The sequence below is a fragment of the Miscanthus floridulus genome, chromosome 9, assembly GCF_019320115.1.
Source record: "Miscanthus floridulus cultivar M001 chromosome 9, ASM1932011v1, whole genome shotgun sequence".
NCBI classification, from domain to species: domain Eukaryota; kingdom Viridiplantae; phylum Streptophyta; class Magnoliopsida; order Poales; family Poaceae; genus Miscanthus; species Miscanthus floridulus.
The window spans coordinates 8,192,250-8,202,935 of record NC_089588.1 but is presented as its reverse complement, the minus strand read 5'-3'; positions in this window follow the sequence as shown (position 1 = coordinate 8,202,935).

Sequence of the window (10,686 nt, the reverse complement as noted above, 5' to 3'; positions counted from 1 at the left end):
CTTCACGAGTTTTGTTCCCTTATCATCCACTTCGCATATGTATTGTACTTTCAAGTCATTAGTCATGTACTTGTATTTTTGAGTTTGTGACCGAATAAGTTACTGGGATTTGGCCCAACGTCAAATACTGTTTATCATGACTGTACATGTCATGTCTTGCATCCTTAATTTGTTCTTGCTCCAGGGATATATGCCATGCTAATCCATTGCATTGTATCAGGAGCATAATTAATACCTAATTCAATTTCAAACCGTGTACAGTTTGTGAAATACAAACAAACAAATACCAAAATCAGAGCTGATTTTTTTCAAAGAAAAAACAGAGCTCACAGCTTCACACCAGTTTCGAGAACCCCAAATTTGGTCTCCTCCCCTGCAGTCTACAGGTACATGTCCCTGCGTCACCAACTTGCCAAGTGGCTGCGGGAGAACAACGCCCGCCTGCTCTGCAGGGCAACTTCTATTTTGCCGCTCTACACGACACGCCAACGTTATCGCTGTCTGAACATGGTGTGCCTCGTCTGCATATTTCTTTTTTCTTATTTTTCAGGGCCACGAGAACATTTGTGTTGTCGTTAGAACTAGCAGGGAGGCCCGCGCAAATAACACGGGTCTAGCTAGATTTTTCTTTTCATCATATAACATTTGGATTTTTCTTAAATTAACTTTTGTAAATAGTTTTTTGTTTGATTACATTAGTCATCCATTTATCCATCTAAATTACATCACCGGTACGGACAACCATATATCAGCCAATCAATTTCTTGGTTTAAAACTATTGTTATCTTTATTTCATCTTTTTTTTCCTTTCCTATCAAGTAGTTGTAAATTTCTGGACGCCAAATCAACATAGTATTTAATTTCTTTGATAAGCTTCATTTCTCAATAGAATCTACCCGTTTTCATCAGTTCCTTCGTCCTCTTCTAAAAATTTGAAGCTTGGACCGTCTTATACATTATGGGCATGTTTGGGACCGCTCTGCTATGGTAACGTTTGGCACACAGCCTAGTTTCAGCTCCTGTAATGGGTTGTTTCATGCAAATGGTCTATTATGCCCCTGACTGACGAAGCGTTGTCCTCTTCTATTGATGAAGCATCAACATCTTCCATGTCTTTTCTCCCAAGGTTTGCAAATTCTACACTTGTTTTCTATGATTATATATTAAAATCTAGCTCTGATTTCTAATTAGTCTATGGTTAGCATGTTCGCTTGAACTTATCAGCCGGCATATCAGCCATGGTACAGTGTTTTTCTCTCACAACAAATCAGTCGTATAAATCAGCACAAACGTCTTATAGACCAGCTGTCGGGTCCATAGACCCAGGGTCCCCAATGGGCCCGCTTTTCCACAACACTCAGCCCAGCAGACGGTGCAGCAACGATGCGCGCCTGGGCCGGCCCAGATACACAACGACAGGCCGAGACCACGATCCGGTCGCCGACCGGCTCCTCCGGCCAGGAGACCTGGTCGACGCCCCGACCAGGAGGCCAGGTCAGGGGCAGGACCATAGTCCGACTCCGACCGAGTTCCCCCGACCGGGGATATGCTGGACCTACGCACACCGCTCCTTCCCGACCGATACGGTCGGGACCGACCAGGACAACCGACCGGGGATGCCCTCTCGGTGTGGGCCCGGGGAGCTGGTGGAGCAGATAAGGGAAAACACTCAGGTCAACCACCGTGTAGAGGACCGTACCTCTCCATGCCCCGCACACGCATCACACAGTGCCGCTGTGCCATGTCAGGCGGACACTATGCTACCTGCCCGACGCGACGGAGCACGAACAGGGATGCAGGGCGATGGCCATCCAGTACCCGACGACGTGAGCATGAACAGGGATGGAGGGCGATGGCCATCCCGTACCCGACGACATGGGCAACGACAAGACTAGGTAGCGCCCGTACACCTTCTCTCTCTGACTTGTAAGGCTGACCATTTGAACTATAAAAGGGGATACCCTCTCTCGACATGCAGCGCAACACGATTACTGTTGTGCTGAAATTTTATATTATTTTTGAACATTTAATGACTCCCTTCGAAAATACTCCATTCTAAAAGTTATTGTTTTTTTCATGCCATGAGGTCTCGATAAGATCTACAAATTCTTATATTTGAGTTTTTTCTTTTGAGGTCCTTAAGATGCTCAAAAAAATAATATAATATTCCAGCAACATATTAATCGTGTATTATGGCTTGTCACCTTAGAAAAATAATATCATTCTTGTACGGTGTCGAATAAAGATACATTGTATATGAAAATTGTCGTTGTCGATGAGATTTATAAATTTCTGGTTTTGAGTTTTTTCGTTCGAGATCGTTAAGATGGTCCAAAAATTGATACAAACTTCAGGGAGCCAAACAGTGCTGCCGCTGACATGTGGGTGCCATCTGTGAGATCCATGTAAGTGCTAAATCGACATGCCACGTATGGAAGCTGGTCGAACCAAACCCAACACCGCCTAAGACGGCAAAGAGCTTGTTTGCCGATTGCCCGATAGAATGCACTCGACAAACCTGCTGTTTCCGGTAGTGAACCAAACCCAACACCGCCTAAGACAGTAAGACTACAAGAACAAAGAGTACTAATTATTACACGCCCAAAGCAGCTGATACAACACGCAGACCGTTTACAAACTGCACACCGAACCATCTAACGGGCTGTTCGTATGATGGTTTCTGCGGCTGATAAGCCGACCGATGCTGTTTTGTTGTGAGAGAAAAACATTGTACCATGGCTGATAAGCCGGGCTGATAAGTTCAAGCGAACAGGGCGTAAATTAGGGAGCCAGATTGGGTGACTTTACAGAGCAAAGTTACATTGTAACTTTCCTGCGATCTCCACCCTCCATTCCGTATCCAACGAGTCAGCACGCATTCAAAGCAAAAGCCTACAACGCTTAGCATTTTTCGTCCACTCCGGCAGTAGTCTGCGGCAGGTCCATGCCGGAGCTCCGGCGGGCTGCCTTCCCTTGTGGCGAGGACGCGCAGCAGGCCCGGCCACTGGAACCCGTAGCCGAGGCCGTAGTCAACGATATGTAGGTGGCGCCCGTCGGTGTCGTGGATGGTCCTATTGGAGAAGACGAGGCCGCGAAGCTCGAAGAGGGAATCGACGGTGCGAGACTCTGAGCTCGTTGTGCATCATGGACGGGGGTGAGGCGGTGGCGGTTGGGGGTGCCTGTAGGCGGCTGCTGCTGTGGCCATGGGCGAGCTTCGATGTACGTGGGCCTTCGGGCTCCAGCCGCGCGGGGCGCGCGAGCTCTGCAGCACGCGGGCTCCTCCGAGTGCGAGCGCTAGCCGCCGGCGCGAGCTGTGCAACGCACGGGCTTTTCTGGGAGCGAGCACCGGCCGTGCGGGGAAGCAGCCGCCGGGCACGAGCTCCACAGCGGGGGGCGCACAAATGCATGACGCAGCCGCCGGGCGCAGAGCTCTGCTAGTCTGCCACTGGACAGTGAAGGATGTAATCTTAGCTGTCGTGTAATCTTGTCTTGTGCTCGAGTCCTATACCTATAGTCTTCAGGATAGTGGAGTCAAGTGCTCATGTTAGTGGACTCTGACGGCGGCGGCAGGTCCCTTGTTCTTCAGGCGATCGCGCAAGAGGATCTGCGCAAGCAGAAGATGGCCAGGTATATGGTTTCTGGCTTCTGCAAGTTGCCCAGCACGCACCAGTAATTAAATTGTTAGGTGACAGGGAATAATGGATGAGATGACCGCTTGAATGAACACGCTATGTGACTGACGACCTTGGACCCATATATTGACCGATCCATCCTATAACAGTCCTCTAACACACACTGGAACTGATCCTGCCATTCTACCTACTATACCATGGCTTCCAATAGAACCACTCACAGGAAGCTGAACATAGGGACATTATTATCCATCGTTGCCAGCATGCTGGATCGCCGAGCTGCCATGCTCGTGCTGTTCAGCTGCTTCTTGTTCCCTGCTCACCACGCATGCACAGCAGCAGCCCCAGCCAGCCGCCAGTGGTAACAGAAAGAGTCCGAGCTGCATACCGCACGAGAGGGACGCCCTGCTGGCATTCAAGCAAGGTGTCACCTGGGACCCGGCAGGCCGCCTCTCAACTCGTGGCAGCGAGACGGTGATCACGGCGAGCAGGACTGCTGCCGGTGGAGAGGCGTCAGGTGCAGCAACCGAACTGGCCGGTGAACCAGATTTGGTCGGCCAGGTAAGTCCTTTGCTTGCTCTGGATCATCTAGAGCATCTTGACCTCAGCGAGAACGAACTAGAGGGGCCAACTGGTCATATTCCTAAGTTCTTGGGCTCTCTCAAGTATCTCAACCCCACTGGCATACTACTCTCAAGAGCTTCAACTAAATTTAGCCAACGCATGCATGAATCAAAGTGTATGCAGAAGTTGTGACATAATGTTGCTGGTTTTCTTTTTGGAATGAAATGTGATATCCACACCCTTTGCCGTAAGAGTTGTAATATCACTACCTTATGATGACATGGCCAAATTAAATACTAATAATAATTCGGGCTTGTGCTTATGTTGATCACAGCGTCCCTGTTTTGATGTCGGATTCTGCCTACTTGCTTACTCGTGTTGTGGTGCCATGTTTCCATGTTCGTCATCCACATCAAGGAAGGCTCACGTCTCCTCCATGACCATTGTTTCCATGCTCGTTGTCAACCGTTAATTGCTGAAGTGAGAAAGAGGTGACTGCACTTATGTTCAGTGTAGAATTAGCACACAACTTACAGACACATAATATCCACATCCACATTAAATTTCATGGTTGATTTCTCTGATTTTACATTTGGCCGACATCTCTTCCAGATGGAGATGTGTCCCACCTCTCTTCCAGATGGACGGCTCCCGTGTGGGCCCACTCTGACTTTGATCCAGCAGTTCAAAATCGGTTCCTATGTGGTGTTGCTTAGGTAGATGGATTGCACCGGTTGTTCTAAAAAAAAGATGGATTGCACTGGCATTCAGAAGTTTCTTTGCTGGCAAAACATTGTTTTAGTTCGGAGATTGTATGATTGAGCAGCTGATCTCCTCTCCTGTGTCCTGCCGGTTTCTTTTAAAAAAAACAGTTGCATACTCAAAGTACACAATAAGTAACATTCACTTACAAACATTGAACAGGCAAGGGGTGCAAATTTCTCAGAAATTGAAGAGAGCCCAATATATGAGCACAGTTTCCCTGGTGGAGTACACTGCTACAGCAGGAGCTCCACTGCCTACTTGCCTAGTGACGAACATGCATGGTACCTTGTAATCTTGACGACGCACTGGAGAGGTGCCAGTAAAATAGTGTGCATAATGAGTTTGAGATGCAGTAGTACTCCAGACACATTTGATATTACTTTATGACTAGACGTAAAAATGAAAGTTATAGTCAGCAGCATGATTGTTCACTACCGGAAATAGTAGCTTTGCTGTGTGTCGACGAAGCCCAAAAAACACTCGGCAAAGGCTTTGCCGAGTGTTACACTCGGCAAACAGCACACAGCGTATACAGTGCCGGCAAAAGTTTCTTTGCCGAGTGTTTTTTATCGGGCAATCGACAAAGACTTTGCCGAGTGCTAAAACCGACGCTTGGCAAAAAAAGCAATGTGACGGCGCGGAGACGGTCACGACGCGTTTGCCGAGGGTCTAACGGCCTGGGCACTCGGCAAACATGCCCTTGTTTGCCGAGTGCCCCGGCCATGACACTCGGCAAACATGCCTTTGTTTGCCGAGTGTCTAGGACCTGACACTCGGCAAACATGGCTTCTTTGCCGAGTGCCGAGTGTCACATCCCGGACACTCATCAAAGACTGGCCATTCTAGGCCTAGATTTTGGCCTCTTTGCCGAGTGTCACAGTAACACTCGGCAAAGATGGCCATTTTAGGCCCAGGACGCACAGATTTTTGCCACGTGGCCTCTTTGCCGAATGTATTTAGCATGGCACTCGGCAAATAGCCCTTTTGCCTAGTGTAACACTCGGCAAAGATACCATATCCAGTTTATTTGGTTCGGTCACATATAACGTACCACACTTAAATAAACATTATATCCATCATAGATAGTTCACAATAAGCATCACAGACAGTTCATATAGATATATCGACAACACATAAATGCAAATAAACTTCAGAATCATAAGTAGGTTCATTCACAATCACAAATACAAAAAAAATTCAGATTCACAAGTAAGTTTGATCACAGTCGCTCTCCAGGCTCATCAGAAATGCAAATAAACGTAGTCACTGTGACCATGGTGACCACTGTGACCACGGTCGGTCATAAGGCTCATTCGATGCCGTAGATTGATTCTGCACAAAGGAGAAGAGATAAATCATTCACAGTGATTGAGAACGAAACATACAAATATTAGAAATAAACTAGCAACTAAACATAGTGATTAATTATGCAGAAACTAAAAGTAGCTAAGTTACGGTGATTGAGAATGAAACAGTGATTACAAGGTTAACTACGAACTAGAAATAAACTAGAAATTAGAAACATACACACATCACAAAGGAGAAAAGATTGATTATGCATAAACTAGAAACGGTGATTATAAGGTTGTGAAGTGACTCGCAGTGCTGGAAACAGTATTTGGAGCAGGTTGAGGAGGAGGGACTGGCATCGATGGCGGAGGTTGACCGATTGCAGCGTAAACACCCCTCATCATTTGAAACATGTGCAGTCGCTCTGCCTCCATCCTCTGCCGCTCTACCTCCATCCTCGCCTCTAGCTCCTCATGGAGCCTCGTTTCTTGTTACAACTGAGCCTATAATATTTCATTCCAATGTTACAATATAATGCAAAAGTTTGTAAAAATCAATGAACGATGAATAAAACAGAAATAACCTAGAGTGCGTCCATCTAGAATCGTGTAGAGTCCGGCCGTGGGCTTATCGCCGGGCTAGAACTCGTGCTTCGTGCTCAAAGCTGGGAGAGTGGGAGTACCGGCCGTGTTGATTATGCCATCGCCAATCCAGAACCAGCCATGCTTCTTGCCTCCTCCTGCCCTCATGACCACTTCTCCATCAAGGTCTTGGGCACTCGGATCGTACTCTGGGGATAGAAGGGGCCGCCATACCTATGTTGGTGCTCATCGCCAGCGATGGGTCCAACTAGGAACTGGCGAAGAGATGCGTTGAAGAGCGGCGGGGGTGGCGTAGGGGCCGGGGGTAGGGGGCGGTGTCGGCGGGGGCCGAGGGCAGTGGGCCGGCGGTGGTGGGGGCAGGGGGCGGGCGCGGCGTGGGCATGGGCGCGAGCGTGAGAGGCCGGCGGCGGGAGACCAGCGGTGCGGGAGGGAGCCGGCGGCGCGGGCGCGAGACGTGCCGGCGGCGCGGTGCGGCGCAGCGCGGGAGGTGCGTGTGTGCCGGTGAGTTTGCGTATGTGCGTGTGTGCGGGTGAGGGAGCGCCGGGCTGGAAATGAAGATGGTTTGCCGAGTGTCGGATCGGGCTTTGCCGAGTGTTGGATCGGGGAGAGTGTCAAATGGGGCACTCGGCAAACCCCACTTTTTTCATTTTTCTTCTTTTCCTTCTTTTCTATAACATGTTTTTTTCGATGTACTTTGAAAATACCTTGTCAAATTGACCCAACAATATATATTTGATTTTTCTACGAATATTATTACATTATTTTATGCAGTTACAGCTCAAATTTAATTTATATCAATTAAAATTATATAATCGCACTTAATAAATTAAAATTATCAAACGGATCCAAAAAATTACCAAAATTTTACATGAAACAATCTTTGTTCTCTGTTGCGTATACAAAAAGTTTTGAAGCCAAACCCCAATTCGATCGTCACTTTGACTCCAAATCTTACCGAATCCTTCTCAACACTACTATCCTTCTTCTGAGATGCTTCGGTTTGTAAACATCGTGGGTGACAAATTGTGCAAAACGTTCTCAATTTTTTACCACAGCCTCCATGCATGATATCATCACATCATGACAAATCTCATGATTTTCAGACTTCATTTGCTTTTTTAGAATTTAAAAACCAACCGGACACACGTTCGTGGTCGTGTTTTCTGAACAAGATGTTCGAAATTTATTTTCATTTCCTAGGTAAGGCCTCACAGTGGACTCAATAACATGAATATCATTTTTCTACTCATTTTATTCTATTATTTGAATCACCTGCTGTTCAAATTTGACTTGTACCAAAAAATTCCTAGAAATGCAATAAATTAATTAAATATAGCAAACAGATCCAGAAATATACCAAATTTTAACATGGAATACCACATGTTGTATGTGAAGAGTAGAAAAAGTTTCAAGGTCAAAAGAGAAAAAAAGAAACTATTTGCCTAGTGCCACATGTTTACACTCGGCAAACATATTTCTTTGCCGAGTGCCACAGGTTTAGCACTCGGCAAACATATTTCTTTGCCGAGTGCCTCCCATTGCCAAGTGTTTTTTGTCTCTTTTGCTGAGTGTATTTGTTTGCCAAGTTTTCCACTAACGAACACTCGGCAAACGTACTAACGGACGGCACACGTACTGACGGATGTGAACTTTGCCGAGTGTTTTTTTTTCTCATTTGCCGAGTGCCAAACTTTGCCGAGTGTTTTTTTTTTGCCTCTTTTGCCGAGTGTAATTATTTTGCCGAGTGTTTTTGTGACAGTCCTCGGCAAATAGCTTCTTTGCCGAGTGTCCGATAGAATGCAATCGACAAACATTTTAGCACTCCACAAACACCCAGTTTCCGGTAGTGGTTGTTACCATAAACATACACCTTAATTAAGTAAGCAAAAAGACAGTACAGGAAACCTTGCTGACGACCATAGAAACAAACAGATGGAGAGGAGGCACCCAAGCCAAGCAATTAGCGTCCTGTCTCTCCGCGTAGACGAGGTGCAACGCGGAGGCCATCAGCGCGGCGCTTTTCCTTACCCGTCGAGAAATCAATTAATCAATCAACTAGTACTGTATACTCGCTCAATCAATTAAGTTTGACTAGATTTATAGAAATATTTATGAAGCCCGCGAAGGGACTGTCCATGTCCAGAAGGAGGACATGTGACCAGCTGGCCGGCGAGGACGACCAAGAGAAGGGGGCCGCGGTCGGCGAGTTGGGACCGGGAGACGGTGAAACAGAGGAGAACAAGGAGGAACTGGTGTTCATGAGCACAGCACCCGGCTTCATGAAGCTGTCACTGGACATCGCCAAGGAGACGTGGGTCATCGGCGGCTGGGACCCGATCGCGAGGAGCCGGAGCTGGAAGAGGTGACCGCCAATGCCAAGGCGCCAACTCGCGCCGACGAGGATGACGTGGAGGCGGAACTCGTCGTGCTTGTACAGATCGTATCACTGGTTTATGTGTTGGAACATATATAAACTCATGTTATGTAAATGTTCGAGTTTTAATCTTTGCATAGGAACTTGAGATGGCATTGAAATGAGCCCGTGCATTTTTCTCCCCAAGATCCTCGTGAAATCACGCAAAGTTCTTGTTCCAAACATAAGTTTCGACTTTCGAGTCCCAACCGTGCTAACTACTCCAACGCGCCGAGAATTTTCTTTTTCTTTAGAAAATAAGAAGTTGAGAACGACGCTCTGCTCAAATATATATAAAAACCGACGCCACCAGTGTAACCTGCCCTCTCCATTTGGCAGCAACAATCTATGCCGGCCAGACGACCTGCCACTCAAGGCCAGGCAGGCCAACAGAACACAGGCGCTCTGCTCTGGCACGAAAACTACAGTAGATTGTTTTATGCTGCAAGCCTGCACAGCAGAGGACTCTGCCACACGCCTGCACAGCAATAATCGATGATGACCACACTGACACACGCCTGACCGCTTCTACACGGAAGAGTACTGGGCCTTCACGCAGATGCCTGACCGCTTCTACCATAACACTCTCACTCCAGAACTGATATATCCTGCCATTCTCTTCTACCATAGCGACATTATTGTCGATGGTTACCACCATGCATCGCCAAGCTGCTGCCATGCTCGTGTTGCTCTGCTGCTGCTGCTTGTTCCTCGCCACGCAGCAGCAGCAGCTCCAGCCAGCCGCCGGTGGTAACAGAGTGAGCTCGAGCTGCATACCACACGAGAGGGACGCCCTGCTGGCATTCAAGCATGGTGTCACCAGCGACCCTGGCGGCGTCCTCAGCTCGTGGCGGCGAGACGGTCGCCACGACAAGCAAGACTGCTGCCGGTGGAGAGGCGTCCGGTGCAGCAACCGAACTAGCCACATCCACGAGCTTCGACTTGGAAGCACCTTCGGACCAGATTTGCTCGGCCAGATAAGTCCTTCCTTGCTTGCTCTGGATCACCTAGAGCACCTTGACCTCAGCGGGAATGATCTAGCAGGGCCAACGGGTCGTCTTCCCGAGTTCTTGGGCTCTCTAAAGAATCTCAAGTATCTTAACCTCTCTGGCATACCATTCTACGGTGGCGTGCCTCCCCAGCTTGGCAACTTGTCAAGGCTGCAGTATCTAGATCTTTCCAACTTTTGGGGAGACACAAACTCGACGGATCTCTCATGGTTAACACACATTCCTTCCATACAATATCTTAACTTGAACAGAGTGGACCTCAGCACAGTAGCGGATTGGCCTCGTGTCATGAATATGCTTCCTTCTTTGAGGGCCCTCCATCTTTCATTCTGCTCTCTTGCAAGCGCAAACCAGTCGCTGCCACACCTGAACCTTACAAATCTCGAGGAGCTCCATGCCTCCGGGAACTC